Source organism: Staurois parvus, unplaced genomic scaffold (genome assembly GCF_062004578.1).
Source record: "Staurois parvus isolate SC_StPar_1 unplaced genomic scaffold, SC_StPar_1.0 ptg000754l, whole genome shotgun sequence".
NCBI lineage: Eukaryota > Metazoa > Chordata > Amphibia > Anura > Ranidae > Staurois > Staurois parvus.
In genome coordinates, this window is record NW_028318550.1 from 34,653 (window position 1) to 58,190 (window position 23,538).

At 44.0% G+C, this 23,538-nt stretch overlaps 1 long non-coding RNA gene across 4 annotated transcripts in view; it reads right to left on the minus strand.

Moving 5' to 3' along the window:
• Positions 1–950: 950 nt before the first annotated feature.
• Positions 951–23,538, minus strand: part of LOC149444992 (uncharacterized) — a 31,240-nt gene continuing 8,652 nt past the window's right edge. For 2 of the 4 annotated variants that reach the window (XR_016306489.1, XR_016306490.1), the window contains exons 2-7: positions 23,415–23,538; positions 22,064–22,205; positions 20,415–20,514; positions 19,874–20,034; positions 14,075–14,198; positions 951–1,194 (exon numbers count right to left, since the gene is read on the minus strand). This is a non-coding gene — a long non-coding RNA (uncharacterized LOC149444992). Of the gene's footprint in view, positions 1,195–3,044; positions 3,121–14,074; positions 14,199–19,873; positions 20,035–20,414; positions 20,515–22,063; positions 22,206–23,414 lie in introns of all 4 variants that reach the window. The other 2 variants (XR_016306491.1, XR_016306492.1) reach the window with 2 other exon arrangements.

Below are 23,538 nucleotides of genomic sequence, written 5' to 3' on the forward strand. Positions count from 1 at the left end.
TTTTCTTCTGGCCGAGGTCCAAATAGAGTGTGCCCATCAGTGCACCCCCTTACACTAAGTGTCGCCATCAGAGTGCAACTTTACATCATGTATTCCCATCACATCAGGTGTGCCCATCAGAGTGCCCCCTTTACAACAGGTGTCCCCATCACAGTGCCACCTTACATCAGGTATTCCCATCAGAGTGCCCCCTTTCACTCAGAGTACCCCTTTAAATCATATTCCCCATCAGAGTGCCCCTTTCCACAGTATGTGCCCGTCAGAGTGCCCCCTTAACATAACATGGGCCCGTCAAAGTGCCCCCTTAACATAACATGGGGCCGTCAGAGTGCCCCCTTAACATAACATGGGGCCATCAGAGTGCCCCCTTAACATAACATGGGGCCGTCAGAGTGCACCCTTAACATAAAATAAGGGGCACTCTGATGGGCACATTTATAGTAAGGGGCACTCTGATGGGCACATTTATAGTAAGGGGCACTCTGATGGGCACATTTATAGTAAGGGGCACTCTGATGGGCACATTCTATGTTGTGTCCATCACAGTGCACCTTAACATTAAATGTGCCCATCAGCATGACTCTAACATTAAATGTGCCCATCAGAGTGCCCCTGTAAGACTACACCCTACCTTAAGGGCAGACAGGAGCTGTGTCAGGATCCTTGCTGAAGAATGCTTGTGTACAGGCAGGGAGAGGGAGCCGGAGAGACAGTGAGCTGCAAGGGGCGGGGCGCACACACGTGATGTCATGTTGCTGTGAGGACCGCCCTGCTCAGCGGCAGATCTGTCATTGCAGGCTGGCGGTCCAGAAGGGAGCATTTTGGGGCCGTTCTCGGACTGTGGTCCGCCATTTAGTGACCGCTGGTTTAGATACTGAGCAAGTCTATTGTAGCTAACACGAATAGCATTTTGTTTGTTCACCACAAACTAGAAGAAAAACTACAGCAGCCAGTGGGAAAGGTCTAAATTTAATAAAATTAATTACTGCACACAGAAATCATGACTACGTACATGAAGGTGCACAGAGCAGCAATGCAGGATGGATGGATGGATGGATAGAATGAGTCTGTTGGCGACTTTTACTGCAGTGATCAGGAGGGAAGGAGGATGGGGATTCTGAGGTCATGGAGCTTCATCCCACTGGGCACAGCATTCATGGTTCCCAGGTAGTGACATGGAGTCTTGCGCTCCATCTGTTGGAAAAGAGAAGAAGAATGAACAAATTGAATTGACTGCAGGAGGACATGACACAAAAAAGAAGAGGATTGGAGCGGTTTGCCTTAAAAAAAGTACAACCTTACATCACTTTAAATTTATCCTGTATGTTGATTAAAAAAAGAGAAAATCAATGTTTCCTGTAATCCCTCACCCTTTCCCAACAATTCCCCCCCTTCAACAAGCACCAGCATGACTTCACAAACACCACTCCTTCGGGGCTTTACTTTCATTTCCAACTGAACAGATTGGCTGAGGAGCAAAAACCAGGAAAGTATTTGCATTTGTGGAGGTTGGCATTATGGTGAACCTGTCGCTTTATCCTGAATGTGCAGATTAATTTAACCTTCATGCGTTTACTTTGCAAGGAAGAATGAAGGTTGAATTTTATCAAAGAGAACCTGTCACCCAAACACCATGGAGAGACCCATCCTGTGCACAGACCCAATACACAGCTTATTAGTATAAAATTATGGATGTACTACAATGTTAATGCTGCTCCCTGGGCAATTCACAGGCTGTATTTTATTAAATATTAGACCATCCTAAAAGCGTGGTCTTCCACGGGGCTAGGAAATGCACAGTTGAATAGGGACCCATCCATCTTTCAAAACAGCTCTTAAATTTACCCATATATTAGAAACAATGTGAAACCCCCCGGAAAAGCAATTGGCTGGAAAAAGACATTTGATATACCGTATTTTTTGCTCCATAAGATGCATTACCCCCCCAAAAAAAAAAAATGGAGAAAAATGTCTGTGCATCTTATGGAGCGAATATGGAGCAGCCGGTCTGGTATTCCTGCTGCCGCCGTGTCAGAATACCTGGCCGGCCACTCGGCTCTTCTCTGCAGCAGAGCCCTTACCTGTTCCTCGGTCCAGAGCTCTACAGTCTTCTCTCCCAGCACCGGCATCTTTAGTGTGGGCACCAGGCTGTGACAGCCGGGTGCCCACTGCGCATGCATGAGAAGTGTTGCTCTCTGTGAGTGGTCCAGCAGTCTTCTGGGACCTGTCAGTGTCCCAGAAGACGGGGAGGGAGGACAACTCAGTGCAAGTGGGAGTGGGTACCCCTCCCTCCCCAAAGGTCCGCAGTCTCTGCTCATCCCCTGTACTGTGTCCGCAGTCTCTGCTCATCCCCTGTACTGTGTCACCAGTCTCTGCTCATCCCCTGTACTGTGTCAGCAGTCTCTGCTCATCCCCTGTACTGTGTCAGCAGTCTTTGCTCATCCCCTGTACTGTGACCGCAGTCTCTGCTCATCCCCTGTACTGTGACCGCAGTCTCTGCTCATCCCCTGTACTGTGACCGCAGTCTCTGCTCATCCCCTGTACTGTGACCGCAGTCTCTGCTCATCCCCTGTACTGTGACCGCAGTCTCTGCTCATCCCCTGTACTGTGACCGCAGTCTCTGCTCATCCCCTGTACTGTGACCGCAGTCTCTGCTCATCCCCTGTACTGTGACCGCAGTCTCTGCTCATCCCCTCTACTGTGTTCGCAGTCTCTGGTCATCTCCTGTACTGTGTCTGCAGTCTCTTGTCATCTCCTGTACTGTGTCCGCAGTCTCTGGTCATCTCCTGTACTGTGTCTGCAGTCTCTGGTCATCTCCTGTACTGTGTCTGCAGTCTCCGGTCATCTCCTGTAGTTTGTCCGCAGTCTCTGGTCATCTCCTGTACTATGTCCGCAGTCTCTGGTCATCTCCTGTAGTATGTCCGCAGTCTCTGGTCATCTCCTGTATTATGTCTGCAGTCCATTGGGTCAAAATATTTTTTTTCTTGTTTTCCTCCTCTAAAACCTAGGTGCATCTTATGGAGCAAAAAATACGGTATATCCACCTGTGTCTGTCTGGGTCTCTTCCCTGCCGAGTAACCACCAGCTTATCACTGACCATTCCTGCAAACTTCCAGGAATCTAAAAAAAAAAAACAAAAAAAAAAAACACTTAGCTTAACACTTAACACAAAAAACATAGCTGGTGTCAGTGAAAGGAATAGTCCATCACTGATGGGAGGAATAATACCTCATTGTTGGTCAGAGGGAGGAATACACCCTGTTCCAAATTATTATGCAAATTCTATTTAAGTGTCACAAAGATTAAATATTTTGTTTTTCAGTTTAACTCATGGATGGCATTGTGTGTCAGGGCTCTTTTGATCACTGAACACAATCTCGGACACCTGTGATAATTAGATTAGCAGGTGAGCCCAATTTAAGGAAACACTACTGAAGGAGGGCGTTCCACATTATTAAGCAGAGCACCGTTTTCAAGCAATATGGGGAAGAAAAAGGATCTCTCTGCTGCCAAAAAGAGTGAAATAGTTCAATGCCTTGGACAAGGTATCAAAACATTCGATATTTCACGAAAACTTAAGCGTGATCATCGCACTATTAAGAGATTTGTGGCTGATTCAGAGCACAGACGGGTTCGTGCAGATAAAGGCACATTGAGGAAGATTTCTGCCAGATCCATGCATCGGATCAAGAGAGCAGCTGCTAAAATACCATTACATAGCAGCAAACAGATATTTGAAGCTGCTTGTGCCTCTGGAGTCCCACGGACAACAAGGTGTAGAGTCCTCCAGAGTCTTGCAACTGTGCATAAACCTTCTATTCGGCCACCACTAACCAATGCTCACAAGCAGAAACAGCTGCATTGGGCAGAAAAATGCATGAAGACTAATTTTCAAACAGTCCTGTTCACTGATGAGTGTCGTGCAACCCTGGATGGTCCAAATGGATGGAGTAGTGGATGGTTGGTGGACGGCCACCCTGTTCCAACAAGGCTGCGACGTCAGCAAGGCGGTGGTGGAGTCATGTTTTGGGCCGGAATCATGGGAACAGAGCTAGTCGGCGCCTTTAGGGTCCCCGAAGGTGTAAAAATGACCTCTGCAAAGTATGTGGAGTTTATGACTGACCACTTTCTTCCCTGGTACAGAAGGAAGAACTATGCTTTCCGTAATAAAATCATCTTCATGCATGACAATGCACCATCTCATGCTGCAAAGAATACCTCTGCATCAATGGCTGCTATGGGGATAAAAGGAGAGAAAGTCATGGTGTGGCCTCCATCCTCCCCTGACCTCAATCCTATTGAGAACCTTTGGAGTTGGATCTGTGTTTAACAGATGAGGCTGAGCGCTCCTTACGTTGGACTCGCCAGAAGTGGTATTGCAAAGCTAACAAACCAGACTCTATGTTGGCCCGTAGATTGCGTTCTTTTGCGCAACACCCTAAACCGATATCTTTACGTACTCGTCACAATACCCTTACGAGCAACCCAGTAACGGTTTTAGAGGAGTTCCGGCACAGACTAGCTAAACTTTACTCTGATCCCACCCGGGCTGACCCTCAGTCTATTTCTGACTTCTTATCTAGTTTGTCATTACCTACTTTAACACCGGCCCATAAGGATCTGATGGATCGCAATATCCAAGTATCTGAAGTTTTGCAATGTATAGCGGAACTGAAAACAGGCAAACGCCCAGGTCCTGATGGATACACGGCACTATATTATAAGAAATTGGCTGATGTGCTCGCTCCCCACCTTGCCGCTATGTTTAATGCGGTGAAGGGAGGTTCAAATTTTTCCCCGGACTCTTTAACTGCTAATGTAGTTATGATCCCTAAACCGGACCGAGATCATTCTTCCTGGGCTAATTATAGGCCTATCTCTCTTACCAATATCGATATGAAGATTCTTACTAAGATTTTGGCTACTCGATTGAATTCCTTCCTTTCTCGTCTGATTAAAAAGGATCAGGTGGGATTTGTTCCCCATAGGCAGGCCGGAGATGCCATTAGACGTATTTTACAATTGCAACATTTGGCCCATACTCGTAAAATCGATATGATGCTCTTATCCTTGGACATCAACAAGGCTTTTGACACTTTATCCTGGCCGTATCTCCTGTCGGTCCTCCATCGTTTTGGCTTCGGTCCTTCCTTCTTGCGATGGATCTCTTCACTATATACATCCCCTCAAGCGAAGCTTAGATACTACGGATTTGAGTCTTCTACGTTCTCGGTTGCTAGAGGTACTAGGCAGGGCTGCCCGCTTTCCCCTTTACTTTTTATCTTAGCCCTGGAACCGTTGGCAGAAGCAATCCGTGTACATCCTGATATTAAGGGAATCGATGTGGCGGGCTCCCAACATAAATTATTGTTGTTTGCGGATGACATATTATTGTCAATCTCGAATCCGGGGATTACTTTGCCTAATTTACTAGCAGTTCTTGATTCTTTTGCCACCCTCTCAGGTTTACACGTCAATCCAGCTAAATCAAGAGCTATGTCAGTTACCCTCCCACCATCACTTCTGACTACTTTGAAGCAAACGTTCCCCTTCCAATGGCTTTCGGCCTTACCATATCTAGGAATTAAGCTTACCCCGACATATGATGGACTGTATCAGGCTAACTTTCCCACTGTTTTTCATGAGTTGACTGAGCTTTTGTCCTCTTGGTCCCATTTCCCGTTATCATGGTTTGGCAGAATTAATGCAATCCGTATGACCTACCTTCCTAAACTATTACACCTATTTCGTGTTCTGCCAGTTTCAGTACCTTTGCATATATTGCGTATACATCAGCGAAAACTTTTGTCCTTTATTTGGGGCTCCTCTCGACCTAGAATTAGCAAGCACATTTTATTTGCGCGGCGGAATGCGGGCGGGTTATCTGTTCCAAATCTCCAGTCCTATTATTTGGCGGCTAACATTGCCCCTTTAGCTCATATTCATGCTTCTCACCATTTCCCCCTGTGGGCTGTAGTAGATATGATGGACTCTCACCCGATACCGCTCCCCTCCTTGCCCTGGCTCCCTAATGCTCAGCGTCCATCTAATCTTAGCCCAACGCTGACACTTTCGCTTCGTCTTTGGGATTCTATAAAATACTCCGCTGGCCTTATCTCTCCTCATCTGCCTCTGCTACGTCTATTGCATAACCCATTATTCCCTCCGGGTAAGGATAACCCTAGACAGTTTGTCTGGTGGCAGACACATGGTTTTTATGATATTCATTCACTCCTATCCCCCACCAGAATAATTACCTTTGACACTTTGCGTTCTTCTTATAACATTCCCCTCCGAGAACATTTTGGTTATCTTCAACTTCGTCACTTTATTCATACTCTAATACGTACGCATCCAGGACCTTACCGTTTATCCCCTTTTGAAAGCCAGTGTAGACATAGACCTCATGCTCCAGGTCTGATCTCCCTGATTTATTCTTCCATTATGTCATATAGAACCCCTCCGGTTCGTTCCTACCATCAGCGTTGGCAGTCGGAATTAGGGGGAACCCTGGATCAACAAGACTGGCAGCTCATGACCCAAACATTATCTAAGTGTTCCAGGAATGTTATTATTCTTGAGAATGCCTACAAAATTCTATACCGATGGTATTATACGCCTGCCCGTCTAGCTAGTTTTATTCCTACCTATTCCCCGGTTTGTTTTCGGGGATGTCAGCAATTAGGTACCATGGCACATATCTGGTGGACTTGTCCTAAGGTAAGCAGGTTGTGGATTAGGGTGTATGCCCTCCTCCGCACTATTCTTCATACAGACATTAAGCGTAATCCATATGAAGCGCTTCTATTTAAACCACCAGAGGGCCTTCTCCGCTCTGAACGGCAACTGGCATCACATTTATTTATGGCAACTAAGTTGACGATTGCGAGGGCTTGGAAGACTCCTGTTCTTAGCTTTGAGGCTGTCAAAAACCGGATGAACTTCATAATGGTCAATGAAAAATTGACGGCCATATTATTGGATACCCATACAAAATTTCTGCAGATATGGCGTCCCTGGCTGGACGTAGCCCAGCCCTCGAGATTCGACCAGTCCCTTCTATCGATATGAGGATGGATTCTGCTGTGATCCCTCCGGGGCCCCTCCCTCTCCCCCCCTTTTTTTTTTTTTTTTGTTGTGTGTCTGTGTGTGTTGTCCATGTCTCTCTACTATTTGTCTTTTTCTACTCTTCTGTTTACTCTGCTCTTAAACATAATTTACGGATTGTACCTCCTGTTCTCTACGCTGCATTCGTAAGGCTATTTATGCAATCTAGATTTCTTTTTAAATTCTAGGTCATGAATATGTGCTGTTTTTTGATGCGGCCTTTTCTCGGGCCTTTCCTGTTTATTATAATGTTGATATAGCAATACTTCCCTTTGGAGTTTACATTATCATTGCCCACAAAGGTCTGTTGCCCGTTCTCTCCCAACCTCCCTCCCCATCCCCTCCCTCCGGGCACCTATGTAAACTTTTCCGATTTTGCCTTTATTGATGCATGCCTTGCACCAGCTTCCCTTCATTTATTGTACTATGTAAATGTTGGTCATTGAATTTTTGTTACGATTGTCTGTTCATCTTTGCTTATTTTTCAATAAAGCTTTTTGTAAAAGAGAACCTTTGGAGCATCCTCAAGCAAAAGATCTATGAGGGTGGGAGGCAGTTTACATCCAAACAGTAGCTCTGGGAGGCTATTCTGACATCTTGCAAACAAATTCAAGCAGAAACTGTCCAAAAACTCACAAGTTCAATGGATGCAAGACTTGTAAAGCTGCTATCAAATAAAGGGTCCCATGTTAAAATGTAACGTGACCTGTTAAAAAGTTGTTAAAAGTTTGATTGAAATAGCTTTTGATTTCAGTAAATATGCTGCAAACACAAGAAACTACAATTTTCAGTTCTTTACAACCTATAAAGTGTTTTGAAACTTACTGTGCGGAATAATTTGGAACAGCGCATTGTAAGTGTTTTAGGTTTCAAAAAAATCCTGTTATCATTAGGAGGTTTGTTCAATCAAATTTGAATTGTACTCTTAATAGTTGATAACATGAGAATTATGCCGACTGTTATTTACATCAATTATTTAGGTAAATGAGAAAAATATCATTTGCATAATAATTTGGAAGTCCAAAGGGCTAGATAAAGGCAAGTAAAGGACTGGATATGGCCCTCGAGCAGCAGTTTGGAGACCACTGGTCTAGGGAGTAGTGATGGACGAATTGGAAAGCACTTAAATGTGTTCAACAATTCACAGGATAAAGTAATATTTGAGCAGGTAAAGACTTAACAACTGGGACTTCTAACCTGCCCAACTGACTGTAGGTTGGGAGATCAGGGCACACTCACTCAACATCATAAAGCAACTGGAAATGACAGGATTCTCCCAATTAAGTCTTCTTAAATGTAACCCATTGGAATTCTGCACCACAATCCTTTTGCAGGGTTTGAACACTGAAACACTGACAATCCCTGTTATTTCCCCACCCTCCCCAATAACTGGCCCTACAGCCACTGCTTATTTTTAGTCAGGAGCAAAATAGAAGTATCATCGCCCATGCCATGTATGAATGCGAATTCACCCTGCACTGCAATATGGTAAATGTCTGCAAGCAATATCCATCTGTACTATCGCCCATGCCATGTATGAATGCGAATTCACCCTGCACTGCTATATGGTAAATGTCTGCAAGCAATATCCATCTGTACTATCGCCCATGCCATGTATGAATGCGAATTCACCCTGCACTGCTATATGGTAATCTATACTGCTTTTAAAATCCACCTCTAACTGAAGCCGATTCATGGCTATCAATGTTCTTGGTAATTCTTACTGCTTCCCAAATCTTTACGGCTACGTTCACACTAGCTTTGTCAGCAGGCGTCAGACAGGCGTTTGGGAAGTGTTTTTAACGTTTCTCAAACACCTATGAATATTCTGCACATGGCAGCACACAGTGCTGTTCACACTGAAGCGTTGCGTCGCCGCAAAACTGACGCCTCATGTTGAGTCAGGAGGAGTTGAAACCTCCCATTCAAGTCTATGGTGACGCTCCTCAAACGCCTGGGCGTTTGTGGAGCATTAATACCATTAAACTTCATTATAGGTGTTTGTGGTGCGGTTTTAATGCTTGGTAAATGCCTCAAAAACGCTTCCCAAATGCCTGTCAAACACTATAGGAGCGTTTGGCAAGAGTTAGAGATAAGTCAAGTGTGAACGAGCTCTAACTCTGTCCATATTACTGTGGTGTTTATTTTGCTCTTATTGTCTTACCCAAATTTATGAGTTGATCCTAATCTTTACAACTCTGCCCTCCTGCAGTCTTTTTGTCCTCCTTTGGTGTGAGAAATTTGCCCTGCTAGCCATGTGTCTCTCCTATGCATTCCTCATTGATTAATTGGCAATACCCCCACCCAACTCAGTAAAAATTTAGACCTTCCTTAGGGGAGGCACAGCCAGAGGCAGCACAGCCATGGGTAGCATTGGCAACTATCATCTTGGATTAAGTATTGAGCATTGCACTTTGGCTCTGCACTTCAGCAAAACCACAGCAGACGACTTCAAATACTAAACAGACTACAGGTGACCTGTTTCCTCTTCCACTCTTTCATCTCTTACCCAGTCTGCTTCTTCATCTCACCACTCTGTAACATGCACTCCCTACTCCTCCTTCTCACAGTTGTATCCTCTCTCTTCAAACTCTCTCTCCTACACCCCTCTTCTCCACCCCACAACTCATATATATCACCCTCACTCCTACCTTCACCTTATTACTGTACTCATCAACTCCTGCTAATTCTGAACTCACATCCTAATAAAACCTCCAGGACACTGGGACCTGTCCCTCCATATAAGTCACACTCCCATATTACCTCTCTCACCCTTCTGCATCTCCTAACATCTGGGAGACATTTCCCAAATCCTGGGCCACCATCTTTCTCATTTGACCAACACACCTTATCCTCGAACTGCGGCCGCAATCCACACAATCTGGTTACTATTCCTCTTCTTTCTAGAACCAGCCTCCCCTTTTCCTGTGCCCTTTGGAATGTCTGCTCTGTCTGTAACAAACTCACTTCTGTCCATGACCTTTGAATCACTAACTCCTTTAACCTACTTGCAACTATGTAAGGGTGTGACGCATGGATGAATACTGACATCTAATGTTAAACTATATTGTGCCTGTAATATGCTCTTTGGTCAGTAGATGGCAGCAAAGTACAAGAATCGATTTTGTAGTGACTTTTGCTAAGACAAGATAAATGCTTATTTACCCTATAAAGTTTCACGAATACTAATTTAGGGGCCGAGTAGGACCCTCAGAAGGGTCATAGTGAACTGTAAATGCAGGTTTGAGGCTGCAATTAAGAAATGACTTACTGCATCACAAACTCTGAGGAGGAAGTGGAGTCTGGGTCTGGCTTTTGGATGCTGAGGACGTCAGGAGAATCTGTGTGGGGCCTGGAAGAGGATTTACGGCTCACAGTGGAATCTGGCAAGGACACCTAAGGAAGATCCACAACGAGGCCAGGAAACAAGTGACTGTGTGGTCTGGTTCCGGAGTGGGTCAGGAGAAAACACCAAGAGCCTGGCAGGGAACCGTAAGTGCGGCTTTGCCGCAGCACATCGCACCACACGTGGTCAGTGACATTTTATATATACCAGAAAGTTACAAGAGACATACTCCACTTTCCTTTGGATTACAAATAGTATTGCGCAATACTTAGGGTGCACCCCAACGTTATATCTTGCTCAGGAACATTCAGGCGCAGCCAGGCTGCTTTCTGGACATTGGGGAAAAGTCCGCAAGTACGGGGTTAGTGTTAGACAGTATTATTCTTACTGTATGGTTATGCGCTGTTATCATTCTGTTTACGTATGCTCAACTACATGATCACTATAACTCTTCAGTAAACGTAATTGTGGCATCGTGTACCCTCTGAATCTGTGGGCCCAGCCCTCGGTTTTCCTTCAACTACAGAAACCTGGCTTCATGAATCTGACTTTCCCTCTCCTGCTGCCCTTTCCCATGGTGGTCTCCTCTGGACTCACTCTTACAGGTCTAGTGGATGGAAAGGAGGTGGAGTTGGAATCCTCCTATCCCCTCAAAGCACTTTTCAGGACCTCCCTCTCCTCATTTGAAGTTCACTGTATACGTCTATTCTCTCCAATTTCTTTAAGAATTGCTGTGATCTATCAGCCTCCTGAACCGGTATCACGCTTCCTTGTTGACTTCTCTGCCTGGCTGCCTTACTTTTTCTCTTCTCAAATTCCCACAATCATTCTTGGTGACTTAAACATCCCTGCTTATCTTAAAACTCCTGCTACCTCTAAACTTCTGAGCCTAACCACTTCTATTGACTAAAACAATGGACACATGCTTCTACTCACTCTAATGGGAACTGCCTCAACCTTGTATTCTCCTACCTATGCACTTGTCAGGGATGCGGGTGTGACCAGAAGTGTGTGGACTGACACAGGGAAACGCAGGCTTCAGATATGGTATAAATAAGACAATTTATTAAGACTAACAATACAAATATAAACGCAGTGCACCAAACACCAAGCTAACACAAATTCATACAACAAGGTAAAACAAACCCAAACCTAAACTGATATAGATACACAGGTACATACACATATAGAGCACAACGTAGCCAGGCAGGCCGTGTCGATAACTATCGGGCAGGTAGGTACAGGAGGAGCAGGCGGAGAGTAGTCAGGTCACGAGCCGGGTACAGCAACTAACGGACAGGTAGGTACAGGGGGTCAGGCAGAGAATGGTCAGGGTCACAAGCCAGGGATCAAACAGGAGAAGTCAGCAGAAGTCAGGATTAGGCAGGGTCGGCAACAAGTCAGGCAGAAACAGGAACAGGAATGCAGGTTACAAGATACAGGGGCCCATGGAAAAACACACACCAAGGCACAGACTGCAGGTCTGGCCATCCCTTAAATACACCACCTGCAATCAGCCCCAGGTGATGGCTAATTGCCGAAGTGAACCTCTGGTTGTTGAGAGCACCCGCTGGCCAGCCCTGGTACTGCAGCCCACAAGGCAGGTGAGTCCCACCACTATTGGCAAGTCCATTCCTGACAGCACTCTTTGCAACCTCACCAACTTTTTTCCGATCTCTGATCACTCCGTTATTAGCCTCACTCTCTCCTTGGCTTCCAACTACCAGTTACCGGTAGAAACCTTCGTTATCTTAACCCTTCTCTTCTTTTTTTCGGCAACAGATTGTCTCTATGACAAAATCTCAGCCCTGTCCTGTCCCAACCTGGCCACTTCTGTCTACAACAGTTCACTGTCATCCACTGTGGACACATTGGCCCCCCTCACTACACACAGACCTAGGCCCTAACCGCTACAGCCCTGGCAAAAAGACAATACCAGATGCCTCAAAAAATGTAGCCATGCTCTTGAGCGTTTATGGCATACGACTAAGCCCCAGCAAGACTTCAATCAATATAAATCTGCCTTTCAAAAATACAATTCCTGTCTCCACACTGCCAAACAGACCTATTTTATCACTCTCATTAACACCCTCTCACGCAATCCCCATCAACTCTTTTCTCCATTTAACTCTACTTCATCCTTTACCTCCAGCCGCTAACTCACTCACTGCCCAGGAGATCGCTAATCACTTCAAAAATAAGATTGATACAATTAGTGACGAGATCTCTACTGTACAGATATCTCCCTCACCCTACACTCCTTGTCTACCTGCACAATCTATACTTCCCTTGGTTAACCCAGCTACTATAGAGGAGGTTGGTAAACGTTTCTAAAGCCTACCTAACCACCTGCCCCCTGGACCCTGTTCCCTTGCAAATACTTCGGTCATCCTCTGGCTCTATTCTTCACTCTTTAACTCGTATCGTCAGTCTCTCCCTTTCTACTGGCATCTTCCCCAACTCTCTAAAACATGTGCTAGTCGCCCCCATACTTAAAAAGGCCTCACTGAACCCCAGCAATCTTAGCAACCTAAGACCCATCTGCTTACTCCCTTTTGCCTCCAAACTCCTTGAATGTCTAGTCTACAACCAGCTGAGCTGCCACCTTATTGAGAATAACCTTCTCGTTCCCCTTCAGTCTGGATTTCACCCACAACACTCCACAGAAACTGCTCTCCTAAAACTCACAAACGACTTACTAACCGCGAAAACCAATGGTCACTATTCCGTACTCTTGCTCTAGGACCTCTGTGCTGCCTTTGACACAGTTGGCCACCCCCTCCTCCTCAAAAAAACTCTATTTACTTGGTCTTGGTGACTGTACTCTCCGTTGGTTCAAATCTTACCTATCTCACCGCACCTTCAGTGTCACTTACAACTATACTTTCTCCTCTCCTACTCCTCTCACTGTCGGGGTCCCCCAAGGTTCTGTCCTTGGACCTCTCCTAATCTCGATCTACACTTCTTCCTTGGGTCAGCTGATAGCTTCCCATGGTTTCCAATACCATGTCTATGCTGATGACACACAAATCTACCTCTCTACTCCTCAGCTCACCACCTCAATTCCCTCACGTATTAACGATTTACTAACAGACATATCAGAGACAAATCAGACTGGATGTCACACCACTTCCTAAAACTCAACCTATCCAAAACCATTTCTCAGTCAGGATCAATAGCACCACTATCAACCCATCCCTGAATGCCAAAGTGCTAGGGGTAACCCTGGATTCTGAAATATCCTGTCAGGCCCACATCCAATCCCTGTCCAAATCATGCCGCCTCAACCTCCGCAACATCTCCAGAATACGCCCCTTATTAACAAAATGATGCCACAATGCTCCTAATTCACTCTCTGATTATCAGTACAATTTGCACTGTTGTCATTACAGTTACAAATTGTATTGTAACTGTAATGTCAACCTTCATTTTGTATAGCGCTGCGCAAACTGTTGGCACTATATAAATCCTGTATAATAATAATAATAATCAGAGAATCTGTCATTCAATAACATTTTGTTGGGGTGGTTACTGCACTAGCTATTGAGTCACAGAATAAATCCACAACACTTGCAGTCAGGACACCGGTACACCACGATCCAAACATATCAACAAACTTACCTTGAACACATCCTAGTTGTGGTCCAGCGTGAAAAGCACCAGCAAGTCAGACGTTCCCTTGGACAGATTCTTGGGGACGACAATTGCTCCAGAGAACTTTCTCTTTACAGTCATTCCGTTTTCACTTTGACAACAAAAATAAACATATTAGTTATCTGGAAGAGCATCAACCCCAGCACTGCCCTCATATTCTACCATGGACAGAAATACAATCAGTTTGATTTAAAATTCCAAACACTTGACTTCTTATGAACAGTTTTCATATTTCCATTGTCTTTAGGATGTATTTGGGTGCATTTATTTTACATTACAATTTAAAGAAGGATCGAAGTCTACACTCAGAAACCTGCAAGTTTAAAGGATAAGTTCACCTATTGTAAAAAAAAAAAAATAATAAATGCACGTGTTTTTTGCAAGCACCAAAAATGTGCATTTATTATTATTTTACATTGCATTCTGTAAAGTATTGCACCTGTGATCATCAGATTGTGGGTGCAATGCCAGGTTCCAGCAGGCTCACAATAAGCTGTCTGCCCGTACCTGGGCAGAAACGGGTGTGGAAATTTTTGAAAAAACTACTTGTTCAGGGACTAAATCGGTCTCCAGGTCTACTTGTCCTGACTAAAAAATAAATATATTTTAACCAAAACACTATTTAAATCTGAGGTGCTTTATGGACTGTCTGGGGCTTTTAAAAAAAAAAAAAAAAAAAAGGGACTTTATGGCGAATTAAACGTTTAATATTTTTAACATTGCACTCTATATCTCCTCCTCCCCTCCCTGCCTGTCTCCGGCACCGTACCCGGGGACTAGCAGGGAGGGAAGAGACCTTGCAGTGTAATGAGCACTGATTGGCTGCTCCTCAGAAAATGGGAGTGTTGGACTTATCCTTTATCACTTTCACTGCCAGAGCCATTTTTGCGTTTTTTGTGCACATTTAAAAAATCATTTAAGGCCTGATTACACAAAACTCTTAAACATTATATATTTTGTGAAAGCAGAGACCCTAGAAAATAAAATGGCAGCAGTTCCAATTTTATATGTCACATGATATTATCACAAAGATCTATGAAACTTAAAATTTCAGTAAAAAATCCACTTAATTTAATTTCAGGGCACAAAACGCAATAAATTATCAGATTTTCTTGTAAAATATAAAAGATGAGATTGCATCGAGTAAACAGATATCCAACATGTCAAACCTTAAATTTGAATGCACGCGTGAAAAAGGTCCCAAACTTCAGTTCCCTATATTTTCTATAGGTGACGCTTTTAAAGCTCCTTATAGGTCATCAGTTTAGCGTTACATAGGAGGACTGGTACTAGAATTATCGCTCTCATTCTGGTGTGCACGGCGATATAGAACATGTGTATCGCACTTGACGTTTTGATGTGTAGGCGCCCCAGCGCATGCTTTTACATTTGTGTGTGCGTACATATGTGGGGGTGAGGGGCATTATATGCTAGGGTGTAACTTACATTTTTAAGAAATAAATTTTTTTTTTTTTTGTTAAATCACATAGGGGACAAAAAGTCCCCTATGTGATGATTTTGGGTGACAGATTCTCTATTTTGAGACATCCAGGATCTAAAAGACCCTGCATGCCTCCCCTGTGCTCCACCAAGATCAATAACACAAGCATCATTCCCTCCCCTCATGCCAGGGTACTAGGTGTAATCCTAGACTCCCATCTGTCCTTTCAGCCCCAAGTCCAGTCACTGTCCAAATCTTGTAGACTTCACCTCCACAACATCCCCAAGATACGCCCGTTCCTAACCTCAGAAACCACTAAGCAACTTATCCACTCCCTTGTTATATCTGGCCTTGACTATTGTAACTCCCTCCTCATTGGCCTACCTCATCACAGGCTATCCCCTCTTCAGTCTATCATGAATGCTGCTGCCAGACTCATCCACCTTACTAACGTTCTGTATCTGTCACCCCTCTCTGCCAATCCCTCCACTGGCTTAACGTTGCCCAACGGATAAAATTCAAAACATTAACAATAATGTATAAAGCCATTTATAACTCTGCCTCAAATGACATCACCAATCTTGTCTCTAAATATCACCCAAACCGTACTCCCTGCTCCTCACAAGACCTCCTACTCTCTAGCTCCCTTGTCTCCTCCTCCCATGCTCGTCTCCAGGACTTCTCCAGAGCTTCCCCATCCTCTGGAACTCTCTACCCCAATTTATCAGACTATCGCCTACTCTGCAAACCTATCTCTTCAGGGAAGCCTATCCTTCCCTCAACTAATACTGGAATCTTCTACTCTTCCAACCAGTTCATCCCCCAAAGTTACTACCTTTTGTACCACTAGCCCCTCCCTCCTAGATTGTAAGCTCCAAGGATAAGGCCCTCCTATCCCTCTTGTATTGAACTGTATTGTTGCTGTATTGTCTCCCGTTATATTGTAAAGTGCTGAGCAAACTGTTGGCACTATATAAATCCTGTATAATAATAATAATAATAATCACATTCTTTCCTGGCAGGGCCGGATTTAGTTTGTCTGGTCTGGGGGTGCAGTAAAAAAAAAAAAAAAAAAAAAGTCGGGGGCATAATGTTTACACACATTTTATCCAATCCTCTCTTAGCTCCCTACAACTCCATGTGGCTGTATTATGCCAGCGTTTTTCAATCTTCAGATCCAGCTGAGGAAAGCTGGGATTGAACAGAAAATAAGTCCAGCAGTGCATGTAGCACACCATTGCAATTGGTTGTCACGGTCAGGTTGTGCCTAGCAGTGGAAATGGCTTAAAGCAGGATGAAAAGAACCTGAGCCTAGTCCCAGTATACAGTACACTGTACACATATGGCACAGTCCTTGTACCCACAAAATGCTTCTAATTTATATGCCACAAGTGACAGTCTCACAGTAAGAACATAAACCTCAGGGCAAAGGAGTTAAAAAGAACCCTTCCTTTACATTTGCTTTTCTGCACCCAAAAAGGTATTGTTTTGCCTCACTGAGCATATCTTAAAGAACTTCATAACAGGTTGCCGACCAGCCACAGTACATATACTTTTTTTCTTTTGTTTAGAAAAAATTAGTCTTAGCCTTGCATTAATTTTACTAAAGCTCTTATTATTAGCGTTCGTATTAAAACCACAAAAATGACCACGGAGTGTGTAATTGTGGGAGAGTCTGCGCCTACACTGGGTACAATACTATCACTGAATTCTCTGAACACAGCGCACTAAGCTTTGCAGCAGCTGTAAAACAGTCCTGCTGCCACCCTGTTCTCCACAGAGGGGGAAGTTAAGGATATATACAGTATCTCACAGAAGTGAGTACACCCCTCACATTTCTGTAAATATTTGATTCTATCTTTTCATGTGACAACACTGAAGAAATGACACTTTTCTACAATGTGACGTAGTGAGTGTACAGCTTGTATAACATGTAAATCTGCTGTCCCTTCAGAATAACTCAACACACTGCCATTAATGTCTAAACCGCTGGCAACAAAAGTGAGTCCACCCCTAAATGACAAGGTCCAAATTGGGCCCAAAGTGTCAATACTTTGTGTGGACACCATTATTATCAAGCACTGCCTTAACCCTCTTGGGTATGGAGTTCACCAGAGCTTCACAGGTTGCCACTGGAGTCCTCTTCCACTCCTCCATGACGACATCACAAAGCTGGTGGATGTTAGAGATCTTGCGTTCCTCCACCTTCCGTTTGAGGATGCCCCACAGATGCTCAATAGGGTTTAGGTCTGGAGACATGCTTGGCCAGTCCATCACCTTTACCCTCAGCTTCTTTAGCAAGGCAGTGGTTGTCTTGGAGCGGTGTTTGGGGTCGGTATGTTGGAATACTGCCCTGCGGCCCAGACTCCAAAGGGAAGGGATCATGCTCTGCTTCAGTATATCACAGTACATGTTGGCATTCATGGTTCCCTCAATGAACTGTAGCTCCCCAGTACCGGCAGCACTCATGCAGCCCCAGACCATGACATTCCCACCACCATGCTTGACTGTAGGCAAGACACACTTGTCTTTGTACTCCTCACCTGGTTGCCTCCACACACGCTTGACACCACCTGAACCAAATCAGTTGATCTTGTTGTCATCAGACCACAGGACGTGGTTCCAATAATCCATGTCCTTAGTCTGCTTGTCTTCAGCAAACTGTTTGCAGACTTTCTTGTGCATCATCTTTAGAAGAGGCTTTCTTCTGGGACGACAGCCATGCAGACCAATTTGATGCAGTGTGTGGCGTATGGTCTGAGCACTGACTGGCTGACCCCCTTCCCATTCAACCTCTGCAGCAATGCTGGCAGCACTCATACATCTATTTCTCAAAGACAACATCTTGATATGACGCTGAGCACGTGCACTCAACCTCTTTGGTTGACCATGGCGAGGCCTGTTCGGAGTGGAATCTGTCCTGTTAAACCGCTGTATGGTCTTGGCCACCGTGCTGCAGCTCAGGTTCAGGGTCTTGGCAATCTTCTTATAGCCTAGACAATTGTTTGATAAAAAATTCCTCCTGCGCTGTAATGGACCCCAAACCCTACCTATCAGCTGCTTACACTCAAACTGATACCCAACCAGTGCAGAATAAATATTAAACAATAGTGCAGCGCTAATAAACTGAATCACTATAAATATTGCTACATGGGCTAAAAATGCCAAACACACCTACATGTGAAATAATGATATTGAAAACATGGAAAAAAAATTAAAAAAATGAAAACATATGAAATGTGAAAAATATGACACATCTTAAAGTGACCAAATCATCTTAGTGCCCCACACAAGTGCCAGCAAATAATATTGGAATAAAGATAACAAACATAAATCACGTGATAGTGCCACTTCAAATCTCATAAATGTACAAACGCAGAAATATATAAGTCCAATATGAATAATTCAGTGATGCAACATACACATACACACGCAGCTGGAGTGGAAAAGTGTGTTGGCACTTACACGATTGAGCACCAATTGCACATTGCATGTGTATGTTGCATCACTGAATTATTCATATTGGACTTATATATTTATGCGTTTGTACATTTATGAGATTTGAAGTGGCACTATCACGTGATTTATGTTTGTAATCTTCTTATAGCCTAGGCCATCTTTATGTGGAGCAACAATTCTTTTTTTCAGATCCTCAGAGTTCTTTGCCATGAGGTGCCATGTTGAACTTCCAGTGACCAGTATGAGAGAGTGGGAGCGATAACACCAAATGTAACACACCTGCTCCCCTTTCACACCTGAGACCTTGTAACACTAATGAGTCACATGACACTGGGGAGTGAAAATGGCTAATTGGACCTTGTCACTTAGGGGTGGACTCACTTTTGTTGCCAGCGATTTAGACATTAATGGCTGTGTGTTGAGTTATTTTGAGTGGACAGTACATTTACATGTTATACAAGCTGTACACTGACTACGTCACATTGTAGCAAAGTGTCATTTCTGCAGTGTTGTCACATGAAAAGATAGAATAAAATATTTACAAAAATGTGAGGGGTGTACTCACTTCTGGGAGATACTGTATTTGCCAACTAATTCAAGACCAAGAAAAATACAAGTGCCGCAGGACCAAAACAGCAGGGACGTTTACCGACATGAATAGAAGGACCTTCCACCAATGCGTTTTTTCTAATATACCTGCTCTATGTGCAGCACATTGGGGTGTATGGATTATGAATGGCACACCCTTACATTGTACAGCAGACCGCAATGCACTGCACTACAACCAACATATACCATTTTATTGTGGGTATTGAGCCTAAAACACTTTTTCCCCGCTCACACTCCCACTCAGAACAGTACGGCACCTATAGGACTGATGAGGTCACAGCTCCTCATGTTCCTCTGGTTGGGGAATCCCAGCGGGCTGCTGACAGGAGGCCGGAGTGTAGAATTCCATGAGGTATTCACAACGACTTGGCTCCGACGTGGACATGATGACTGTTTCTTTACCACAGAACAATTTCACCTGCAGAAGGGAGAAAAATGACGGCATTTGCATGTCTTAGTCTGATCAAACACCTCATCACGATTGCTACGGTGCAACATACAGGGGGAAACACGCCTCCTCACACGTTCCCAAAGATTCCGAGTACAATCCTTCCACGTGGCTGTATGTGTACAGATGCACTTTTATGGAGACTACAAAACTGCTATGTAGCTGTATTTATAAAGTGACTGCAATGCTGTTACATAGCTGTGCAGAGTAGGCATAAGATATATGGTGTATGTGACCTTCTAGGTGTCTCGTTATCCTGTAATGAAGCCATACCCTGCACTTTGGTCACAGCAGGCAATGCCCCGCAATCCAACATGTTATTCCCATCGGTCATCCCTAGTGACACTCACCAATGTGGACCGGTTGGGACCCTGCCAACAGCCTGTGCCCTGGTCGTACTTCATGGCACTACATCTGTCATTTTCTGGTCCGGCCCAGGTGTTCCAGATGCTGTGAATATGAAGTCATAACAAAAAAAGAAAAATCACATTTACTAGAAGGTGCTCAGGAGCCTATTTGCCCATTTCCTGTGAGTCCGGTTCACACCAATGCACTGAATGAAATGTTATTTTGTGAAATTTTATTAAAGGACAAGTTCACCTTTTGTAACGTTACGTGTTATACCCGTATTCAAGGTGTAACATGTAACAAGTTACTTTTGCAGCAGCAACAAGGCCCCCCCCCAATCCTCATTGTGTCAGCATGCTGCTGATCTTCTCCCCACACCCACCATTTTAAATAAACACGGCCTTGCGGCGCTCCGTCCACCCAGCCGTGTCATCCATTCACAGAATTTTGTGAACGGGAAAACTACAAGTACCAACAGCTTTTGCAGCTGACGGCTTATAGTCCTCAACCACGGCACTGTTGAGTGCTCTAGGTAGTTCACTGCTCCTCCCAGTACGTGGTGATAGCAACACTGACATTCTGCAGGAGCCTAATATTGCACCCAGGTTGCACAAAAAAAATAAATAAAAAAAAAACATTTTTACCTTCAAAAACTTTCCTTTCTTTTCTTTTTTTTTTACAAAGAGCAGCTTATCCTTTGAAGTAAAACAAGTAAACGGTGTGATGCAAAATGTCGATGGTGTGAATGGATCCTACAAAGAGTGGGCTTGTGGATAGGAATTGTGTTCCAACACAATTGTGTTTTTTTTTTTACTTTAGGTACTTTCACATTTGTTTCTTACTCAAAACATGCATACAAATATCAATGCCATTGGACTCCATTGTTTTCACTTTTGTATAGAAGGCTTACTGCTGGCAGGTTTGGGGCATCCTCACAGTAGTAAAAATCATCATTTCTGAGCTTACAGAACCAGAAATAAACAAGTACTAACACGCATAAAATGACAACAAATGAAGAACATTTCCTTAAAGCACAGGAGAAAAGCTGCAGATTTGTGGCAACTACTGCACCGAAACACATTAAAACTCCAGCAGGTAAAAAAAAATAAACACCCCTAATAAGGCACCTTTCAAACCGTTTGGCTCCGATCAGCAGGGTATCTGCTCACAGATCGCAGTGGACTTTCCTCTGTGTGAAAGGAGCCTTAGCATTACTATTTTTGTGACCTGCAGGAGTAATAATGTTTCAGTGTGTGACCGGTCACATCCGTGCCCTTACAGTTTCTGTGGACACAGGCAGACCCGTCAGCTCTATGGGTGGCCAGGTGTAAATGGGCTCTCCTGTACCTCCCATCCAGTCAACAAAAATGAAAAATTACGCATTTCTTTTCTGTTTTTTTGCTTTCTGGACCTGGATGGCGGTAGGTGGATGTAAAGAGACACAAGCCCAATTACATCTGCCTGTCCATAGGGCTCCATGGACCTTCCAACCAGGTCTGCCTGAAAAACTGACAAGTGGACCTGATTGGAATGCTGGTGTGAAAGTAGCCTAACAATTACATCAGCACTTGCCCTATAATAGATCATACTCATCTGCAGCTTAGACCAAATTAGGGCTCATTCACAAAGAGAAAAAAACACAGTTATTTACCTGTTAACTATTTCCAGGAATCTTCCAGGACAGCTTCACATGAGAGATAGGCTCCTCCTACCAGGAAACACCTGATCCACTTTTTCCTAATAAATAGCCTCTCCACCCCTGAGATCCTCAGTGTAATAATATAACCGAAGGTCTAGGATAAAACACAAATATAACAGTAGGAATATCATATATCTAGTCCATTGTATGACAGAACACCAGCTTATAACTAGAAAAGCTACAATTTCTGGGGAAATTGTGTGAAGTGTTCTTGCCTCCACCAGTAGTCTATAACTGGAGTGGGCGGTGTAACTGGGTGGAGTGGGTTCCTATGGCAACTCACTCTACAGCAAGGCCAGAGAAGAGCGGTTAAAAAACTGCTCCAACTTGCTCACTTCACTGGCGGTTGGCCTCTTCAAAAGATTGTAGTTTAAAAATGATAAATCTGAAGAGCTTTATATTGTGAGAATCACAAGACCCAGCCCTACATTTTGTTGCATAGTATGTCTCTGAAATATTAAAAATGAAGGCACAGTCGCAGTTTAGAAATTGCCCTTCAAATTTGAGGTGGCTAGAGTGCAGTTTCAATGAATGTCAATGGGCGGCGTGAGTTGCAAACAAATGGTCATATTGTGAAGACTATCAGGACTATGGCCTAGCCGTGGACATTTTTAGTGGCAGCAGGGATAGCTGAACGTTTTGATATAAGATTTGTGTAGGTGGGCTTGAAAATGAGGGAGTGATGGCAGTTTACAAATCATGTCCTGATTTTTCAGCTCACACTCTAGCTTTTGTCAGCTCCCACTCTAGTTTTCAACATTCCGCCATTCATTCCTATGGGACCAATTTCACCACAAAAACGCTGATATTTCGTGAACCATTCGGCGAAACGTTCCACAAAGTAATAGCACACCAATCGGGAACAATCCGCACGTTTCGGTATATTACTGTCTATGTAGTGTAAAAACTGCGGGAGGAGTTAGGGTGGTAAATTTGGCAATAATAATAGGAATATATATGTGAGATAACAGTAAGTGGTTGCCATGCAAGAACACTTAATGACAGGATTCTCCCAATTAAGCCTTCCTAAATGTAACCCATTGGAATTATGCACCACAATCCTTTTGCAGCGGTTTAACACTGACACTGGTATTTCCCCACCCCCCACCGATAACTGGCCCTACAGCCACTGATTATTTTCAGCCAAGAGTAAAATGGAAGTTGATTCTAATCCAAGAATCTGTCATTCAATAACATTTTGTTGGGGTGGTTACTGCACTTGCTACTGAGTCACAGAACAAACCCAAAACACTTGCAGTCAGGACACCGGTACGCCACGATCCAAACACATCAACAAACTTACCTTGAACACATCCTAGTTGTGGTCCAGCGTGAACAGCACCAGCAAGTCAGACGTTCCCTTGGACAGATTCTTGGGGACGACAATTGCTCCAGAGAACTTTCTCTTTACAGTCATTCAGTTTGCA